The following is a 16187-nucleotide window of genomic DNA, read 5'->3' on the forward strand; positions in this document are numbered from 1 at the left end:
AAGGTAAGCCAAACTCTTTTAGGCAGTTTTGCCCTGGGAATATTTACTAACTTGAAGAAACCATCAGAAAACTGGGCCACAATTTCAGCAGCTTCACTCGGGTAAGGGGACAAAAGCCAAAGACTGGCTTTGATGAAAGAGAGAGATTTCTCTTTCTTCAATCTTCATTTAAACAGGAATCCTGAAGGGTGACATCTTCACATGAGGATAAACTGTGGATTTTCAGTGCAGCGTCTTGATACTTTTGTAGTCTAGAAAATCTCAAGCCTTTATTTTAGAATAAGGTAGTCTCATAGGGTAGCACTTCTAATGCCTCGCAGAAGCAAATAAAACCATTTGAGGAAGATACTAAAATCCTGACATAAAATTATTCCCACAACATTTTAAATGACAATGGCTGGTACAGGACCAAATATAACCAGGTCCACAGAAAATAAAAGAGTTGGAACCCTGTCAGCTGCAACAACAGATAGAAACAGACTTGAGATATTGGAGTTATCATACAGAGACTAGAAAACATATAGACAAAAATGTTAAACCTTTTTAAAATGAAAATTTAACATGGCACCAAAAACTAAAAAGTGACATACTAGATTTTGAAAGGAACCAAAGAGAAAATCTAAAATTGAAAAATACAACAAGCAAAATTTAGAATTCAATGAATGGATTCAGTAAGAGATTAGACTCCTCTAAGCAAAGAAATGGTTAATTGAAATATAGATCCAAAGAGACTTTCCAGAATTTATCCCAGATAGACAAAAAGATGGAAAAGAAGGTAATAAATACAGAGAATGTGATGAGAAGGTCTAATACATTTAGTTAGAGTTACAGAAATACAGGAGGAAAAGACTGGGGGAGAAACAATATTTAGAGATATGAGGGCTGAAAATTTTCCAGAACTGATGAAAGATATTATCCACAGAGTCAAGAAGCCCAAAAAATATTACAATCATGATAAGTAAAAAGATCTAGACACATTTTAGTGAAACTGTCCAAAACCAAGAGGGATCATCATAAAAGTAATCATAGAAAAAAGAGAGATTATCATCATAGAAGGAAAAATGTCCAATTGTTTCAACACAGCTGGGTTCTCAACAGGAGAAATGGAAGAAAGAAAACAGGAGGATGATAACTTCAACGTGTTGAAATAATAGCCAACTTAGAATTCAATACCCAATGAAGATATCCTTTAAAAATGAGAGTTAAATAGACATTTTTGGACAATTGCAAACTGAAATAGTTTATTCCCACAGATCTACACCAAAGAAATTCTAAAGGATAAACTCAAGCAAAGTAAATGACCCAGATAGAAGATTAAAGTTGCAAATGCAAGAAGTAAAGGAAATTAGTAAATGGTTATATGTCTATGTCAACTCTATAAGCAATAATCATAATTTCATGTGGATTTTAAGTACATACAGAATTAAAATACCTAAAAAATAGACATAAGACAAGAGGGTATAATTGGTGTTAAAGTTCTGTTTCCTTCTATTTTCCAGGAGGAATATAAAGTATTGATGAACATAAAACCATAAAAAATGAGGAATACATGTTTTAATTTCTAAGGTAATCAATAAAAAAAAAGAAACTTAGTATATAAATTCCAAAATAGTAAAAGGAGAAATAGAATGATTTGAAAAAATAACCAATTAATCTGAAAGAAGCCGAGAAAGAAGAGAAAAAGAAACATAGAATAAGCAAGACAAATAGAGAAGGCGAAATAAAATGGAAATTTAAACACAAATATTTTGATAATTAAATCAAATATCAATAGACTCAATGCTAAAGTTGAAAGTAGTAGACATTCAATAAATTATAGTTACCTTTTTGTGAAGGCATTTTAAAGCATCTGGAAATACATATTCAGAGGGTTTTGAAGATCACTGCAAGGCCCTTCAAATCTCTTTTATATTATTCTGCCGTGGCATTCTTTTTTCCATCCTCTCCAGAATTGCCTATCATTTGTGTCACTAAAGGTCTAGGAAGGAATAATCTCCAAAAGTTAAAGTGATCCAATATCATTCTTTGGATATTCAATACTATGAACAAATGTCTATCTGCATTTGCAAAAGCCCAAAATTTGGGCTCACTATCTGATATGAAGAATCGAATGTGAAAAAATTATTACCAAATATGTCAGAAGATGATAGTTTCCACCATAAAGTTATAAGCAAAGCACCGTTAGAAGGCAGAAGAGAATGAGATGATTTTGATTTTAGAAAAAAGTGATATTTGAGATAGGCTTTGAAACAACAGTACCAGTACAAAGCTCAGGAAATTGAGTGAGCCCAAATGGGTTCTGTTCACCAGGCCATGAGCGGTGTAGGATGGCATCTGCCTAAAGAAAGAATACTTTACATTTACGCAATGGCAACATCAACTCACCCAGATGTTGGTCATTGAGCTGCACCTATGGGGATGGAAAGCACTGTTGTTCAATGCTCACGAATCACCCTCAGCTCACAAAACAGCCCTAGTGAGAGGACATGCTTCCTAATTAGTTCAATGGTACCCTGTAGGCTGACAGTGGCCCTAGACAAAGACACTGGGAGGAATGGTCTTTTTTCCTCCACTGTACATTGTTGGGTTAGGGTGTGAATTCTAGAATTAATGTAGTTAACTCTAATCATAAAAATGATAACAAAGTCATAGAGCATTTATTCCTTGTAGCAAACAAGTGAGCAATTTCCCTCTATTTTGCATATGAGGAGAGTGAGGCACAACTTCTAGGGGGCAGAGCTGGGATTTGAACCTAAGGCCAAGATTTAACCTCCACACTTCACCCTCTGTCAACAAGACTATAAAAGGAATACCTTTTACAGGACAAAGTCAGGGCATCAAGGATGGAAGAAGGGAAAGATGGAAATAACTCCAGTCTTTAATGAATTTACACAGCCACTGAATCAGCCTTACCTGTATTCATTCCACCTTGGGACTTCTCAATTTGTAGGTTAACAATCTGCTTATTGTTTGAGCCTTTTCAGGATGGGCTTTTCTGTTTCTTGTGACTAAAAGCATAATACTTAGATACAGGTTAGGAAAGAAATGATGGATGGTACAAGATTATGGAGAAGACTCCATGCCCCTAAGAGGTCTGGATTCAGGACATATGTATGATGGAGGGTAGGCAGAAAGGGGAGGATTGAGTGAAATTTAGGAAACGCTAGCACTTTGGGTCCAGAAAAAGCAGCCCAACAAACCCTCCAAGAGAAAGAAGATCTGAGGAGGAATGATTGACAATATGAAGAGAGAGTTCTATTGATGAATATATTCAATATCTTACCTTTTATTGAATATCTTACCTTTTTATTGCTCTCTTTGACCACATTTATATCCAACAGATGCAAATGAAGCTAATAATAACCAATCACAACACCCCTCAGCCCAGGATGGACCGGCTTTGGGCTGCACTTAGGTGGTGAGAAAATTATAAGTAATTGCTCCTGCTACCTTTTCTCACATAAATTAGGTTCTCTGCAGAATTTAGGGATTAGAGAGATGTCAGCTGATGCTGGAGATTTAAGGTAAAGGCAGCAAGGAAGTGATTTTGTTTTTGTTTTTGTTTTTTTGCTTTGTTTTGTTTTTTGCTGTTTACAAACTGCAGCTGCTAAGCCTTAAGAAAAAATTTTCTTAAGAAAATAGCACAGCCTTCCCACAAGTTACTCCAAATAATTAGAACACTTTAAAATAACACATTGAAGAGCTAGGAAAGGATTATCCAAAGCCAATGACACAATTCTTAGCTCACTAAGTGCAATTTAATTTCCTTATATTCAGAAACAAAGAGGGTTATGTCTAGAGCATACATAAGAAAATAATAGAGCCTTGCTGTGTTTCTCAGTGCTATCCTGAGGCCACACAGAAGGCAACAGTTCACAAGCAATTTTAGAGGAGATAGAGGATACATATTTTCCCTATTTGAACAGCTGAGTATGGTAAAAACAGAAAATGCTTATATTAAATTCACTTTGGCAGCAGGGAAAGAACACCAGATTATGGCTTGATTCTAAATACTAAGGCTGAGAAATGGGTAAGCTGTAATTTCTATCCTAAGAAACACAGTCTATGACCTCTAACCTGAGGTGTTGAATTCTAGCTCTCTAGCGCTCTCTCTAGCCTATTATGGCCTCTAGCTCTCTTCCAGCAGGCAGTTTGGCCCTTTCTCTGATAACAAGCTAAGTGACTTAGGGAAAGGCATCTAAATTCCCATAACTTCAGCATCACAAACTGTTTGTTTCATCAGTTTGGAAAATGAGGGCTTCCTCTCTCTACAAGCCTAACATTCTAGGGTAACTAACCTTCTCTGTGGATCTACATGAGAATTATTAGTTTTTCTGTTCCTCTCCTATGGATTGTGAAAGTGGGAGAGGTGGTTAGAAACAGAAATTTGTTGTTCTGTTCTATCCATTTATTCAGTGAGTCAGTCCTTCAAATCAATGCATATTTGCATTTTGTTGCACACCCTCTATGAAACAGGACCGTGCTGGGCCCTTAAGAGACAAAATACCAAAAAAAGACATATTTCTGCCCTGGGCTTTCACATTCAGATGCCTCTGAACCCAATGTCTACCACAAAGGATGACTGTACTAAAAACACATGCCACCGGCTTTGCGTCCCAGGATCAAAATCAGGTTATAACCTTGCCTAAAGCAGAGCTGCTGAGAGCTCCCCTGCTCACTTGCTGTTTGTTAAGTATGGCCCATCTTAAATCAGGTGAAATCACTTGTGACCTTAAGGCAGTCATTGCCTCAGATGGTTTCTCAGAGCACCAGGAAATCGTGGAAATAAATAAGCTTTACTTGGTTGTGAAGATGGCAAAATATGCCCTCAACAGCACACGACAGTATCTGAAAGCAAACTTGCCCCTGATGGTAAAATTCAGCATTCAGAATAATTGTTTGGATTTCCTAAGGGACATGTAATAATTGATTCACAAATATAAGCAGGCACAGGTTTCCTACAAAAGACTATTTTTCATGTCATTTGAGTAGATTTTTATTAGATCTGCATTTCATCTTTCATCAATGGCTTCTTTATTTTAAAAAGCTAGGATTGACAATGTGCATGATTATTTTTTCTTGGTGAGGAACCGCTTAACTTGTGCTTGAAAGGCTCTTATGAATACAAAAGGTAGTTTACAGCTCATCCAGCCAGTCCAGCAGGAACCATCAGAGCTCACAGCTGTTGGATTATGTCCATCTTCCTCTCCAGTCCATAGACGGCAGGAGACTCAGCAACATGACATTCCCCTTCAATGAAGCATGTGGTCTTTTCATCACCATGGGCTTTAAGTAGAGTGTCTTCTTCTTGATTTTTTTTTTCTTTTTGTTGGCTTAATCTTTTTTCAGTCACGGATGTTTACTTAGTTATTTAGGAATGTCCTACAGTCCATAACAGTGTACTAGTACTTTACAAAAAGCAAGTGAGGGAGTTACTGCCTTCATATAGTCAAGAGTCTGGATACTTTGATTGACAGGAATAATTGAAACTGATTAAGAGCTCAAACCTGCAACCTGATTGTCAGAATGTGAATCATAGTTCTGACACTTCCTGGCAATGTGACAGTGAGCAAGTTATAAACTTCTCTGTGCCCCTAGTTTTCTCGTGTATGAAATAGGGATAGTAATAGTTTAGCTCATAGGTGGTTGTGAAGATTCAATGAGTTAAGGCTTGTAAAGTGCTTAGAACAGCTCATGGTACATAAAGATAATAACTAACTTTTATAGAGAGCTTACTAGTAAGAACTTAATAAATATTTGCTCTTATTTATTCTAGACCAAACCACCATTATTTCTCAGCTGAACTTAACCCCTCCATCGATTTTTTTCTGCTCTCTTTAAATCAATTACCTACGTAGTAGAGGGCCATTTTCAACACAAAAAATTGTCTATGGCTTAGAAATGAGTGGAGTTTAAAGCTTAAAGCCAAAAGAAACTGTCCATTAGCTCTGCACTCTGGTTGAAAAGGTTGTTTCCCATGGGAGTACAGGTTAACAAATTGGATACTGCTATACATGTATATTAGAATAGAAAATTGAGTAAATGGTTACCAGATGGTGTAAGCCAGGTTTCTCACTGTTAGTGTGGGAGTTGGCAGATAAGCATGGGAGGATGCTAGAATTACCTATGTGGAAATGAATTAGAGGTGAAGTTGCCAGTATTGTCTTAATCTGTTCAGGCTACTATAACAAAATACCACAGACTGAGTGGCTTATAAATAACAGAGACTTATTTCTCACATTCTAGATGCTGGGAAGTCCAAGATCAAGGTGCTGGAAGATTCAGTGTCTGATGAGAGCCTGCTTCCTGGTTCCTAGATGGCTGTCTTTTTGCTGTGTCCTCACAAGGTGAAAGGGGCAAGGGAGCTCTCTGGGGTCTCTTTTATAAAGGTATTAATCCCATCTATCAGGGTTCTACTCTCATGACATAATCACCTCCGAAAAGCTTCACCTCCAAATACCATCACATTGGGGACTAAGTTTCAAAATATGAATTTTGGGGGATATAATCATTCAGTCTACAGCAAGTATGAACTCGTGTGTAGCTTCATATAGATACAGGTGGTTCCATACAAAAATATTGGTAAATCTATGCATATATACAGATTAGTATACACACATATATTTCCTTGCTCTGTTAGTTGAGAGGGCCTACTAGCAAGGACATCTCAGCAGCAACAAGCACACCAGTAGCCATATCTTGGGTTCTAATACCATTTTTCAGTACAATTATATTAGGATCCATGGAGCAATGTCTGGTTCTAAGACTGGAGTAGGAAATATACAAGATGATCCTGTAGTGTCTTAGAGTGTCATAAAGTAAGAGAGTGTTTAAAAACATGCTTGTATACACAATGATGGGAGTATGTCAAAGGCACACAGGAGCCAGTTGAAAAATTCCCAATGGCCAAAGTTGGAACAATTTAAACAACAAAATAAATAAAGTAGTATTTGATGATCAACCAAAGTAATAATTAGCATCCATGAGTCCATACTCCATGGATATAAACAAATGATTGAATAACAAATAAATGAAGGAGAAAAGACAAATCTCACATGCAAAAGAATTCCAAATAATTTATGTAGATACTCTGCCTCAAGAAGGTAAAACATAACTCCCCTATCCTGAAGTATGAACTGTGCATAGAGACTTTCTTCTGAAAAGCATGGTATGGAAGGGAGGGAACAAAGAGTGACTTTACAGTGAAGAGGTCTGGCAAGCACTACCTCAGCCAGGTGATCAAGGTCAACATCAGAAGCAGTGTCATGTTAATAGAATGTACTCTTGTTAGGATGTGATGAAAATGGCACTTTACCTCTGTGGTCTTCCTCCCACAAACCTATAACCCCAGTCTAAACATGAGAAAAACATCATAAAAATCCCAGTAGAGGGATATTCTATTAAATGCCTGACAAGTAGTCAAAACCATTAAGGTCATCAAAAACAGAGAAAGTCTGAGACATTCTCACAGCCCAGAGGAGCCTAAGGAGATATGATAACTGTTATGAACTGAATGTTTGTATCCCCCCAAATTCATATTTTCAAAATTACCCCCCAATGTGATAGTATTTGGAGGTGGAGCCTTTGGGAGGTGATTAGGTCAGGAGGGTGGACCCCTCATGAATGGGATCCATGCCCTTACAAAAAAGACTCCAGAGAACTCCCTTGCCTCTTTCACCTTGTGAGGACACAGCAAGAAGACAACGATCTAGCAACCAGGAAGCGGGCTCTCATCGGACACCGAATCTGGCCAGCACCTTGATCTTGGACTTCCCAGCCTCCAGAACTGTAAGGAATAAATATTTGCTATTAAGCCACTCAGTCTAAGGTATTCTGTTATACCAGCCTCAATGGAATAAGATGACAAGTCATGTAATGGGGGGTCCTGGATGTGATCTTGGAACAGAAAAGGGACATTGAGTAAAAATTAAGAAAATCTGAACAAGCTATGGACTTTAGTTAGTTAATAGTAATATATTGGTTCATTAATATGATACACATGTGCTACTGTAATGTAAGATAAATAATAGGAGAAACCAGGTGCAGGGTATGTGGGAAGTATCTTTACAATTTTTTGTGAATCCAAAACTGCTCTAAAAATTAAAGTTTATTAAAACAAGTTTGTCCATGTCATTCCCTCACTTGAAACTCACCAGTGACTTCTGACTAATATTCGTTGTTCACCAAATGCTCATCAGGCCCTAACCAACAGAGTTCTACCTACTTTTAAATTCCCATCTCCAGCCTGGAACTGTCGATGTCCTCCACCCGCTGGCCCTGAAGGTTCATGAAAAAGCAGTCTTCAGGCACTTATCTGTCTTCCTGCCATACTCTCTCCCCAGTTTCTGATGAAGAGGCTAAAGCAGATCAGATTGTCAGGATTTTATAAGTATAATAATTATGGTGGATTTAGGGTAAATAACTAGCCCCAGGCTACATGGCTCAGTGATGGAGCTGGGGCCTCTGGGTCGTATCTTTCTTTCTGTGGCCCACATCGCCTTTACATCCCTCATTGCCAAGTTTGCAGATATTCTAAATAGCATTATCTTCTCTTTTCAACACGGTTTTTATGAAACTAGATACGTAGTTGCTGGTTGTTAAGAAATACTTCAGAAGGGCCTCACCTTTTTCACAGTAACCAAACAAACATACGCTCCAAGAGTATCATTCTCCCCTTCCTGGTGAAAGTCTGCCAGATGCTCCCATCTGCATCACGGCAGCAGAAAAGGCTTCTGAAAATTAATTTCTCTAAGACCAGCTGCCTGTGCTGCTTTCCCTGCACTGCCAGAGCCAATTTCCTCAGCACTCTGTCTGCTCGAACGTGGCATTGACTTCGCAGAGGTTGCTTCCATCACAGACTTGCAACTGTCTATTCTTTCCTCTTTCTCTGGCAAAACCACAGGATTTACAATTACTTCCTGAAGAATAAACTCCACAGTGAAAAATGAAGCAAATTGTCCAAGGTGATATTTTGGGTTAGGATGCTCCAAATTTAACTGTCAGTACTTCCATAAAAGTGTAAATGATATATTCTTTCTCCCACTCCCCCAAGAGCTAGAAAACATAGTGAACTCCCTAATAGAACTGCCCAGGATTCCTAATACAGGTTTAAAACCTCCTTTTTCTTCTTCGGGAACCCTATTGAATCTTTGAAGTAACTCATAATGATCTTAATTGGCTGCAAAACTCTGAATTATTTCTACACTACAGTGTGCTATATATTTTTCTTCCTGCTGTTCTTACCAGAAGCTATTTCCCTCAATGGGTTTCAACGTCTCTAGTCTGGCTCAAAAAAGTCAGTAAAATAAATATTTTATAAACCATTTCTTATATGGCAGTAAATAAGATATCAAAGCAATGTGAAGCTCACTATTTTTATGTTACAGTGTTTATAAGCAAATGGTTTGAAGTCTGTTTGCAGAATACACCATTATTTTAAATGGCCCCCGAATTAGTAAAAATGTCAGTCTGCCCTCAGCTCCATCCTTTTCCACATTTACTAACATTCAGGAATAAGCTTTGTATAGTTTATTTATAAAGAAATTTGAGTATGTGTGCAAATATCACCCTAGAATTACAGAAAATGGTTTAAAAAGGTTAAACAATTCACCATCAGTGTCAGTAAATACAGTTGCTAGATGAGAGAAGAATATCTAGGTAAATAAGGGATATTGAATTATGTGGTCAGGAGGCTCTTAACAATAGAATATTTGAAATTACTGTTTATAATAAACCTTCATTAATTAGAATCGGAGGACTTTAAATTATCGTAGACCCATGCCAACTATACCATCCTTAGAGAGAAAATGTTCTTCTTCAAACAACACTTGAAGCAGAAACTTTTTAACTGACCCTAAGATAGCCATAAATTTCAATTAACCAGAAATACTATTCCAGTTAATTACCCCTCCCATTAATAGCAATGATGAACTCCTTTCAAATGAGTAACTGTAAAACAAAAGTGTCTTTCATGATGATTGTCTTTCTAGAGAAATCTAGAAGACAGTTTTATCAGTTAGGTGCAAGTAACAGAAACCCCAATTTATACTAAGCAATAAAGAGAGTTTATTGGTATTGGTCCACACACTTAAAAAGTCTGGAAGCAAATATGTTGCTTCAGGTTAGACTTCATCCAGCAGCTGAAATGATATCACCAATGGCCCAGGACTTCATCTCTCTGCCGTGCTTTCTCGTGTGTTTGCCCTCTGACAGCTCCAGGGACTCTCCTGCTGGTTGCGAATGGCTGCAGCTGCTTTGAGCCTCTTGTTCTCACACCACGCCATCCAGGACAAGAGAGGCTTCACCAGTGGCTGCCCCAGAACATGAGAAAGTTCCCCTTTCCCTGGGGCAAATGTCACATTATATTCCTATGATTCTGGTTGGATCATGTGCCCACCTCTGAGCCAATTCTTGTGGCCAGGGAGATTGGATAGACAATAGGCTTCAGCCAGTCACAGCCAAGTCTTGGAATTGTGGTTGGACTGGTTCATTGAAGGTGTCAGGAGAAAGGGGAAACAAGAATTAATGCCTGGGAGACAACAAACAAATGTCTACTACAACAGTCAACAAAGAACTCTCAAACCTCCAAAAACAGAAAACTCACTGAGGTTGTAAGACAGAAATGAAAGCAGAGTTAATGCAAGCCATCAGCTATCTCATTTTCCAACTGATTAAACCAGGCAGATAATTTTTGCCATATGTTACCAAGCACTCTAGTTGAGTTAAAAGTACCTGGATACTTGAAGATTGAGTGATAGAAAGGCCACATAGAAATAGCTAAAAGAAAAAGAAAAAGAAAAAAACCCTACTAATCTTCAAAGCCCCAGGAAAACAACCATATTGACTGAGATGTCAGTTCAGGCTTTGGAGACACAGACTTGGATTTGCCTCAAAACTACACTACTTATTAGCTGTGTGGCTTGTGATGGATTACTTTCCTTCCTCGAGGCTCAGTTTTTTCACTTGAATAATAGGGATAATAAGGCTTTTAATAATACTCAATTAGTATACTTGTTGTGAGAATTAAAATAAGATCTTTTAGGCAAAGCATCTAAATGTTTGGCACAGAGTAGGGACTCAGGACATGCTATCGTTGGGCCTAGGATTCTCACCATCACCATCTAGGTATTCCAATGAGTGATGGCACCTCTTGTCTCTTTACCACCAGGAGGACACAGCAGTGCCTCTGGGTTTGTTGGGAAAGACTAGAGTATTGCCAAAAGATCCCTTTTTTTGTTTTCTGGTTGCTTTTTCCAGTTCCTGCATTCTTTCTGTACTCTTGAAGGCAAGTTTCTCGTGTACAGGAACATATATATGGGATCATTCCCATATCTAAAATAGATCACTTTACACGAGGAATGATTTCTGTGATGATAAACAGGAAGTAAAGGAAAAGAGGGAACTGGAATGAGTGAAAAGAAAGAGGAGGAGGTAACCAAACTGCCCACGTAAGCAAAATTAACCCAGCATTTTTGAGCAGTTATTTTACCTATCTACTTCCTCCATAATTTATAGTAAAAACCCTCGTTTTCATATATTTTCTTTTCAGAGAAAAGTAAATGTCCTCTTTTTTCCCAAGTCTTTAACTATCCTCACACAGCAATTAAGATCAAAGCAGAACAGCAACTTGCAAAGTACCTTGAAATTTTGATAAGTATTCTGCATAGACTAGGTAATAGGAGCAACGAGAGGAAATGTAAAATAGGCAAGGCTAAATATGGTGGTCTTTCTACAGCAATAGGATTTACACTGAGTACCCTTTGTATGTGATGAGTGTATCTGACACAACATCTTGGTTCTTTCCTGCTACCAAGGCTTGTTCTAAGTGAACACTTCCATTGGATGACTACTAAAACTTAACTGTTCTTTTGTCACTTACATAGACTCTTCCATGCCTTGCAAAGTAACAAAGGAGGGCACCATATAATCAGTCAGACTAATCAGTGCTATATGCTAAGATTTAAAGGGGAGCAACCTTGTGCCGCATTCTCCTCCCCAACCAAGATTGTCCTGCCTTTTACTAGGTGACAATTATAACCCTAATAGGAACATTTTCAAGCCAGTTGGAAGAGGAAGGTCACTAGACAGGGTTTCTTAATGCCCTGTAAGTTATGCCAGAATATAGTCAACTTCCTACTCTGACTATAGGCTGAATAAGACCTGATAATCCATTAATAGTAGGTAGAATGTATTTCTGGTATGTGTACTCAATACTCTGCTGCTAGATTGTTTTTGAATGCATTACTCTTTATGGATCTCTGACATATTCAAAGATGATCTCATGGAAAAAAATCTATGTCTTGTCTGTGGTTTATTTTTTCTTCTATAATGCACAAACTTTTATTTCAAAGGCATAAACTCAACTGAACAACATTGCACAAAAGAATTACTAAAGTAGATTCATTATTATCTGCCGAGGTCTTAACCTAAAAGTTATGGCTGTGAACAAGTAGTGCACAGTGGCCCAGCAAAGCTGCCTTCAAGACCAGAATTTTACTGTGTTCTGATTACATGTGCTTCCATTTTTGTTTTGTGTAAATAAAAAGAAATCACGTAACTATTAAAAAGGCAGATAAGCCATAGTTGTTCCTTTCTTCCTTTTCTTATCTTAACTATGTGCTCACTTCAAATGTTGAAGCCTATGTGATGTGCTCTGTTCCACATCGTAAATATTAAAATATAAATAAGATAGTAGTTGAGAGTGTTGAAAGGTGAATGTTAAAATATTTTTCTGCACCCAAAGTGTTTTTTCATGAAAATTTCTTTGAAATTTTGTTCTTTGAAATTTTTTTTCTTTGAAACAAGAGAAAGAATGAACAAATGGGACTACAGCAAACTAAAAAGCTTCTGCACAGCAAAGGAAATCATCGACAAAACGAAAAGACAACCTAACAATTGGGAGATGATATATGCAAATCATATATCAGATAAGGGATTAATATCCAAAATATACAAAGAACTCGTACAGCTCAACAACCAAAAAATCAACAATCCAATTAAAAAATGGGCAAAAGATCTGAACAGAGATTTCTCCAAAGAAGATATACGGATGACCAACAGGCATATGAAAAGATGCTCAACATCATTAGCTATCAGGGAAATGCAAATTAAAACTACAATGAGGTATCAACTCACTCCAGTCAGAATGGCTATAATTAACAAGACAGGAAACAACAAATGAGGGAGAGAATGTGGAGAGAATGGAACACTTGTACAATGCTGGTGGGAGTGCAAACTGGTGCAGCCAGTATGGAAAGCAGTATGGAGTATCCTCAGAAAATTAAGAATAGATCTACCATATGATGCAGCTATCCCACTGCTGGGTATTTATCCAAAGAACTTGAAAACACAAAGGCATAAAGATACATTCACCCCTATGTTCATTGCAGCATTATACACGATAGTCAAGACTTGGAAGCAACCTAGGTGCCCATCAAGGGACGAATGGATAAAGAAGATGTGGGAAATACACACAATGGAATACTACTCAGCCATAAGACATGATGAAATCCGGCCATTTGTGACAACATGGATGGAGCTTGAGGGTATTATGCTGAGTGAAATTAGTCAGAGGGAGAAAGTCAAATACCGTATGATCTCACTCATAAGTGGAAGATAAAAACAATGACAAACAAACACATGGCAATGGAGATTGGATTGGTGGTTACCACAGGTGAAAGGGGGCAGGGCAAAAGGGGTGATTAGGCTCACATGTGAGGGGATGGACTATAATTCGTTTTTGGGTGGTGAACATGATGTAATCTACACAGAATTCGAAATATATTACAATGTACATCCAAAAGCTATATAATGTTATAATCCAACGTTACTGCAATTAAAAAATTAATTAGTTAAAACAATAACCCCCCCCCAAAAAAAGAAGAAGACAAGAGAGCCAGGAAACTTAATATATGACAGCAAAACTGGTTGAAACTCAGGAAGAAATTAACAAATTTGACCATAATGACTAGCAGTAAGGAGAATTTAATTACTTTGCTAGCAATTCATTAATTAGGATTTAGTTGAATTTGGTCCTTCCAATGTCTAACAGTTAGAGGAATGAGGTTGAGCTGCAGGTGTAGAGAAAGAAAGCTATCCAAGAAACATTGCAATATTGCTAGTGAAAAAATCCATACAGCATAATACAATCCAGTTTTTTTTAAAGCAGTTGTATAACTTAAATAAATTTGCATAAATTATATGCATCAATCTGTCAAACTGTGAAACAAAAAGTGGGTCTGCCAAGAGCAGGAGAAGAGTATGAGGAAGAGGAATCTTACTTCTCACATGCTATTTATTTCTATGCTAGTTGACATATTTGCAGCAGATGGTTTTATTCTATTACTCGTGTAAAACATAATGAACAGATGTTTTTAACTGTCATGCATACACACACACAAAAGAATTGACAAACTCTAACCCCAAATTTTAAGGTGATAGCAGGGTATGGGGAAGAGTAAAATGAAAAGCTCACATTTCCAGTATGGTTTTCTCTCCCACTATCTTAAAACATGAATTAGGTAAACAAATAAACATATGTATCTTTTTTTTTAACATAAAAGTACTTGCAGACATCGGGAAATTAGGAGAAAACTACCTATCATGTTAGCATGATAGAATAATCACTATTAGCAATCTGAAGCTTTTTTTCCTCCAGTACTTTCCTAATGATATTTTATATAGTGTTAGTAAAACCATACAAAAATTTATAGCATGTTTTCTCACTTTACATAAACATCTTTATAAGCATCATATTTAATAATCTGATTATATTCCATTGTAAGAATTTACCATATTTGCTTAATTATTACATGCTATTGAGAATTTTGATAATTTTCTACTTTACTTTTGGGGACCAGAAACTTTTCTGCACATAACATTTCCTATATTTTGGATTATTAACTCAGGAAAAATTCAGATATAAAATTAGCATAATAAATGGGCATGAATATTTTAATGACTATCAATATAAATTGCCAAACTGCTCCCAACGGAGTGGTGTCACTTACAACGTCCCCATATTGCACTGTTCCTTATAGGATCCCTGGAATGCACGCCCTGCCCACAGCAACATCCAAGGAATTCAAGAGATGGTTAAGATTATACCAAGGTACTCTATGTATTGTAGCTACATTGAGGTGTATCTTTTTTATTTCTATTATATTTTCTACTTAATCATTCCTGACATATGGCAATACATTTGATTTTCATATGTTGATTAATCTCTTTGTTCACTTCTTATATTAATCTTTTTCATTTTCATTTGATTGCTGTGATATTTTAGTCATAAAAAAATTTTTAACTAATCAGTTTTCTTTCTTGACAGTATTTATACACTTATTTCTGTTTCATGTCTTATTGTAGATGACAGAACTTCCAAGCCAATGTTTAAATAACAGTGATGATACCAGCCATCCTTAATTTGATGCTAATTTTAATGGTCTCTACAGATTCAGCTTTGCATTTAATCTTGACTTTGTTTAAGAATCTATACTTCTCTTCTAACTTTGTTATCTTTCTCAGGATAGGCATTAAGTTTTAGAAGTTAATGTCTGAATGTTTCTGGAAAAGATGCCATGTTTTGCTTATATTAAATTATCGTTATAGTCTTGTCTTCACCAAGTTATAGGAGGCTTTGCTTTTGGATTTTAATATGCACTGAAATCATAATTTCTAATAACTTATGTAGGCATTTCCTGCATTTATTCACTCATCAATATTGTGTATTTTTGTAGAACAAAAGAGTCATTTCTTATCTTTTTCAACATTATGAAACAGTTTTTGTAGAATGGAAATTATCTCTTCCCTAAATTCTTGAAATAATTTACCAAGATCATTTTCTGTACCTAGAGCCTTTTAAACAATAATTCCTTGCTAACGCAGCTTTGTCATGACTACTGATCTATTTGGAGATAAACGAAAAAGAAAATAAAAGGGAAAAAATAGACAAAAACAAAACCAAGTGCTATTTTTTTAAAAGACCCAGAAGATTGACAAACCTTTAACTAGACTAAGAAAAAAAGGACAAGATGAAAATAATTAAAATCAGAAATTAAATTGAGGACATTACTACCAACCTTACAGAAATATAAAGGATTATAAGAGAATACTATGAACTGTTGTATGCCAACAAATTAGATAACCTAGAAGAAATGGACAAATTTTTAAATGGACAAATAATCTAAACT

The sequence above is a fragment of the Equus quagga genome, chromosome 16, assembly GCF_021613505.1.
Source record: "Equus quagga isolate Etosha38 chromosome 16, UCLA_HA_Equagga_1.0, whole genome shotgun sequence".
NCBI classification, from domain to species: domain Eukaryota; kingdom Metazoa; phylum Chordata; class Mammalia; order Perissodactyla; family Equidae; genus Equus; species Equus quagga.